The sequence below is a fragment of the Furipterus horrens genome, unplaced genomic scaffold, assembly GCF_987537825.1.
Source record: "Furipterus horrens unplaced genomic scaffold, mFurHor1.1.pri manual_scaffold_2, whole genome shotgun sequence".
Classification (NCBI taxonomy): domain Eukaryota; kingdom Metazoa; phylum Chordata; class Mammalia; order Chiroptera; family Furipteridae; genus Furipterus; species Furipterus horrens.
The window spans coordinates 58,958,594-58,965,028 of NW_028327172.1; positions in this window are offsets into that span (position 1 = coordinate 58,958,594).

Genomic DNA, 6,435 nt, shown 5'->3' on the forward strand with positions numbered 1-6,435 from the left:
ATAACAATATGTTTTCTGATATTTCTCCTCAGACAAGGGAAACAAAAGAAAAAATTAAACAAATGGGACTACATCAAACTAAAAAGCTTTTGCACAGCCAAGGAAACCATCAACAATGCACTGAATGAGAGAACATATTTGCCAATGATACATCTGATTCAGGGTTAATATCCAAAATTTATAAAGAACTTATAAAACTCAACGTCAAAAAAACATACAATCCAATTAAAAATGGGCAAAGGACCTGAATAAACAATTCTCCAACGAGGACATGATGGCCAATAGACATATAAAAAGATGCCTAATGTCACTAATCATCAGAGAAACACAAATTAAAACCTTAAAGAGATATCATACGTGCCAGAATAGCTATCATCAATAAATCAACAAACAACAAGCATTTGCAAAAATGTGGAGAAAAGGGAACCCCTGTGCACTGTTGATGGGAATGCAAATAGGCACAGCCACTTTGGAAAGCAATATGGAAATACCTCAAAAAATTAAAAATGAAACTGCCTTATAACCCAGTGATTCCTCTCTGGGAATACATCTGAAGAAACCCAAAACACTAATTAGAAAGAACATAAGCACCCCTATGTTCATTGCAGCATTATTTACAATTGTCAAGATTTAGAAGCAGCCCAAGTGCCCATCAGTAGATAAGTGAATAAAAAAGTGGTGGTACATTTACACGATGGAATACTACTTGGTCATGAGAAAAAAAAAGAAAATCTTACCTTTTCCAACAATATGGATGGACCCAGAGAACATTATGCTAAGTGAAATAAGCCAGTCAGAGAAAGACAAATCCTGTATGATATCACTTATTATATGTGGAATCTAATGAATAAAAGTTTTTTTTTTAATGCATGCTGATATGACAGCTGTCACTGTACAATCTAACAAAATTGCTTTGAATGAAGTTAAAGACAACTAAGCACTACTAGAGCCATCTTATGATACAAAAACCAAATCAACTGTTTTGGCCAACCCCAGAGAAGAGTATATAGGAGGAATAAATAACGATTGAAGGAATCTTGAGTTGGGATGGTGAACACACAACACAATGTACAGTTGATGTACAGATGATGTGTTATAGAATTGTACACCTGAAACCTACATAATTATATTAACCAATGTCACCCCAATAAATTCAATTAAAATTTTTAAATTAAAAAAACAACAAACACACACACACACAATATCAAAGGAGACCAGCTAGCCTTAGCCAGGGTATAATAAACTGGCATTCTTAAGTATTGCTGGTAGAAACATAAAGTAGTCAAGTCTTTCTGTCAAATTGCCTTGTAATATAAGCCAAGAATTTTAAATATTCATATAATTTGATCTCTTCTGGGAATTCAGCCTAAGGAAATAAGTGTAAATTTAGAAAGGCCTTTATGTTCAATGACATTCATAACAATTCAAATGAAAAATACTGAAAACTACCTGACAACGAGGAAGCAAATAAATTATTCAATAAATACGCATTGTGTTGCTATAGAAACTATATATACCCAATAGTGTAAAATGTTAGGGAAATATTCCTGTTACATTTTTAAATGGAAAAAAAGCCAGGATACAAATTTATATTTATTATAAAATGTATATGATTACAACTATTAGAAATAATCTAATGATTATTTCTAAAGAGAAACATACTAAATATACTAAATTGTTAAGGCATTATTTTCTTCCCGCTTTTTGTTATTTATCAAATTTTTTATAAGGAACACTGATTACTTTTATAATGGGGAAAAAAGTAAACTAACTTTGCTTTTAGAAAGCAGTTAATGGTAAGGAATATAGTCTCAGTAATATTATAATAACTATAATTGGTGTCAGGTGGGTACAAGACTTATCAGAGGGGATCACTTTGTAAGTTATATAAATGTCTAACTACTATGCAGTACATCTGAAACTAATATAATATTGAATGTCAACTGTAATTGAAAAATCAAAAAGCAACAACAGTTAATGGGTTGCATTATGTGTTGATTTGACTGATTCCAATTACTCCCTTCTCTCCCTGGCACAGCTATCTGTCCAGGGGAGTGGCGTGTGTATTATCTCTTTGAAGCACCAGCTCTGGAGATAAGCCTCCATTGACCTGTGGGCCTGCTGGTTTGCAAGCAATGCCAGATAAGGAATTTTAAACACAGAAGGATACTACAGAGCCACTGGCTGGTCTGCATCACGAGAGCCCTATCAGTGGAGTTTTTGTTTTCTCTGGTCAGTGGCCCTGAAAGAAAGCCAGATTACACTGTAGCTTTTGCACTCTGTCCAGGACGCCAGGCTCCACCACCACTTAAAGAGCTGAGATGGATGGCTCAGGCAGCAGAGGAATGCCTGGTTGGAGAGGGAGAGGAAAAGCACACCGGGTGGTGAAGGAGGGAGATAAGATCTCCAAACAAAGACACTTGCTCTGGTTAACAGTTTCCAAAGTCCCAGGAACAAATAGAAACCTCTAGGGAAGACGGAATCAAACCTGAATAGGAATTCCGTGGCCTGGCCCATGGGCAGCGTTAGGGGCCCTCTGAATTCTTACTCCTGTTCTCATTCTTTTATTTGCCAATTATTAATTAATTGGGCACATAGAATAAGCCAGATAGGTTTTGCTTATAGACTCATTCAAGAGACAAACAGGAAGGCAGACAATTAGGCTCAGTGGACAGGATGCTATGGCTGTGCTATCAAGAGCATCTTCAACTACTGAGAAAGGAAATTGACTCTAAAGTAACACCTTACAAGAGGAGCTAGCCTGAGGATGGTGAATGGGAGTGGGAGAGAAAAAGGATCTTCCAGGCTAAGGAAATGGCTAAGACTTGCAGGCAAGAGAGAGAGGTAAAGAGCTTTTGAGAAAGCTCAAGACACCTGGAATGGAAGAGAGAAGTGGTTTCTTTCTGTTTCCCTTAGACTGAGTTAGAAGAAGAAGGAGGAGGAGGAGAAGGAGGAGAAGGATTTGCTACAACTTCTTCCATCAAAACTTTGTCCTTTTCCTTTGTCCCAGAGTATGCTGTTATTAGCTCTCTAAACCCCTATGCTGTTGTTTCGAGGTTACAGAGGAAATAAAGGGACAGAGGCAGCCCAAAGTTGAGGTCTGAGATCCACACAGAGGCTGAGGCCATCCCAAAGATGGGATTAACCAGGCAGGCCAAAGGTGACTGATGTTGCCCTTACATTACAACTGCAATCATATTCACTTCCAAGGGGACAATGGTGAGGGTGGGGCTGTCATTAAGTCATTCTGCATATGTTGAGTGCAGAGTGGGTCTCCACTGTTGTAATTCACAGCCTCACTGAGGAGGTAATACATGCAAACATGAATGGTATGTATTTCTTTGATATGAGACAATAGTGGACTGTGGAGTACAACACACTTTTATTGAGTCCTGATTATGTGCTGGGGAGAAACTGATAGAAAAAGAACCTATCCTGAAGTAGATCATGGTCTACTAGCTTGTGTGTATGTGTAGTGCAAGGAGAACAGGGTGGGAAGTCAGCATTGAAATGCACTTTAAAACTGTATGTTTTGTTATCATGTGAACCTAATCAGATAGATTCATTGGGTCTCTGTCCTTTTGTACAATTCATTTAAGGTCCGAATTGAATAACAGATGGGTATCTCACTGCTCCTTCACATCTTTTGATCACATATTCTGTGAGATGTGAAAACTCACAAGAACGTGATATGGTCAAAAGAGCCTTGGGTTGAACTCAGGACAATAATCATTCTACTTGTGTTCTTGGAAAGGCTACGCAATCTTTCTGGGCCTCCATCTCCTCTTCTAAAGCAGATAACAATAGCCATGTGTGGCAGATAATATTAGTGACCTACCCAGTGACAGTGTCCCCTCTTTTTGCTCTCAGAAGCTCTCCCAGTTTTGTCAGGCAGGGAAAGTGATGGCATATCCTAGATGAAGGTGGGGGTCAGCAAACTTTTCTGTTAAAGGCTAGATAGAAAAATTTTATACTCTGCAGGCCATTGAGTTTTTGTCATAAGTTTGCCATTGTAGCATGGAAACTGCCATACACAACACTTAAATGAATGGGTGTGTCTAGGTTACAACAGCACTTTATTTATAAAACCAGGCAGTGGTTGTCTGTTCATCCCTAGTCTAAGGCCACCCCGATACCCTATTGCCTACTTTCTCCACTTCCCTTACAACTAAAGATGTCCATCTCATCCAGCTCTGTCCAATGATACCTAACTAGAAGTCTGATGTGGGGGTTTCTGGGGAAGTTTTGCTTTCCTGATAAAAGGGAGTCTAATGTTGCTGCCCCTTATACTATCCTCCCAAGTCTACCTTAAGTGTGAATGTGGTATCTGGAGCTGATACGATCATCTTGCAATCATGAAATGACAAGCAAAAGGCCAAACGTCAACTTGTTAACGATAGTGGTTCAGAAAAAGAAACTAGTTTCTTTAATGTTATCACTGAGAGGCTGAATCAATACCAGCACTACCTACTAGACTACTTAACTCATAATTTTTTAGACTACTGGGACTAGGTTTCCTACAGGCTTATTGTGACTATGAGGTGAGATTAATATACAAATTACATAGTAGAGGCTCAATAGAGAGTAGTTCTCTTTACATTTCATTTCACAGAAAATTGGTACTATCCCCTCTATGATCAGTATGGTTAACATTTCGTATAAACTTTTTTTAAGAATAAGTCATCTAGAATTAATTTTTTTTTCAGTCATCTCTAGTTTCACTCTAAAATTTCCCAAGGCCTCAGAAAGATGAGGAAAGGGAAAGACTAGAAAGAATATATAGTTTAGCAGGAGACTGAGTATGAAAAAATCCGAGGTACTTGTCAAAAGAATTGGAAAAACAACCTCCCTCTATTAACTATTAATGAAAGTGTTCTTCTTCTTTCCCTTGCTCAGCTGCTTGCCAGGTAGGTTCCTCATGCCTGCCTGCAACTGACTTCAAATGGGAAGACAGGCAGCATGCAGCGTGCCTTGCACAATGTGTGGCTCACAAGAGACCCTCAGTAGCTACTGCTCAGTTTTCCCTTCCTCTCTTTTCCCTGCCTTATACTCTCACAGTCTCAGCTTATTGAAGTATCAGGCTCAGTGCGGAAGGGAGCCACATGAAAAAGACACTGGGAGTCTGAAGGAGGAGGAGATGTCAGAGAGTGATTAGTCCAAGGACTGGGAGCAACAAGCAATGAGGGTTTGAAAATGGTCAGAGTCAAGTAGTTTGGAAGTAAGTTTCTCAGAAGCAGGTATCTAGAATCTCTCTGCCTTAAAATAGTGCTGTGCTGTGTGTGTGTGTGTGTGTGTGTGTGTGTGTGTGTGTGTGTGTGTGTGTCAGCCAGCTTAAAGTACCCATGCAGAAATGGACAGTATGCGATAAATGTTTGTGCAAGTGTGGAGCCATGTGTGGATAGACAGATGGATCACTAGGGATGGGAATGAATAATGTGAATGATGAGCAGCAGTGGTCTGGCTGTCTTTTGGCCTGGGCTAGATTTGTGAGGACTTTTCAAAGTCTCTGTTGCAACTACTCCGTTTTTCTGTTAGAAGATGAAAGCAGCCACAGATAATATGTAAAGGAACTCGCGTGTTCCCAATAAAGCCTCATTTACAAAGTTAGGTCGTGGTTTGAATTTTGTCCATGCGTCCTAGTTTCCCCATCCCTGCTCTGGACTCTGTGCACACCTGGGGCTGTCTCCTAGAACTGCAGCTGCCATTATGCTACCAGCCTAGGGATGGAAACGGATAGGAGCAGAAAGAAACTTCATTCCTTGAGATGCCTGCACCTCTAATCCCGACACATCTGGACCCCTCCCCGCTTGCTTTGTGCTTCTTGTCTCGTGATACATGCAAATTCCTCTTTATTGTGTCCATTTGAGTGGGCTTTTGACTTATTTGCAGCCAAGAGCTTCTTAGCTGCCATACATCCTTAAGAGGAAACATTCCCTCTGGTCCATTGCCCTCACTAGCTTGCGGTGGAACATAAATGGTCCGAAGGCTGGAAGCAAGAGAAAAAGAAAAAAGAGAAATGCCTCCTTGCTGAAGACTTCCTAGAGCAAGAATTCACTTAAGTAGATTTTAAAATCTTTCAGTAATTGCTATACTGCGGAACACCCTGAACTATCATTGATCTGTTCCAGTCATGTTTACATGGACGTGGAGATGATTGGGATGTAGCCCCTGTCCTTGTGGAGTGGGATAACTTTATTGTGTGTCCTTCATTTGTTTCTTATTGGTTCATATGTGTGAATCTTATCTCTGCCACTTTAAAGAGAAACTTTTATGGCAGGAAACTTTTTGTAGATCTTACAGAGTTGGGCACTTAACAGGTGTACAATATATGCATTATTAACTGAATATCTGAAAGGGTCTTCTCATGAACATATTACAGAAATAAGAACCATTTGGGGTCATTTTAAATAGCCTCAGGATGATTTAAGGTAGCTA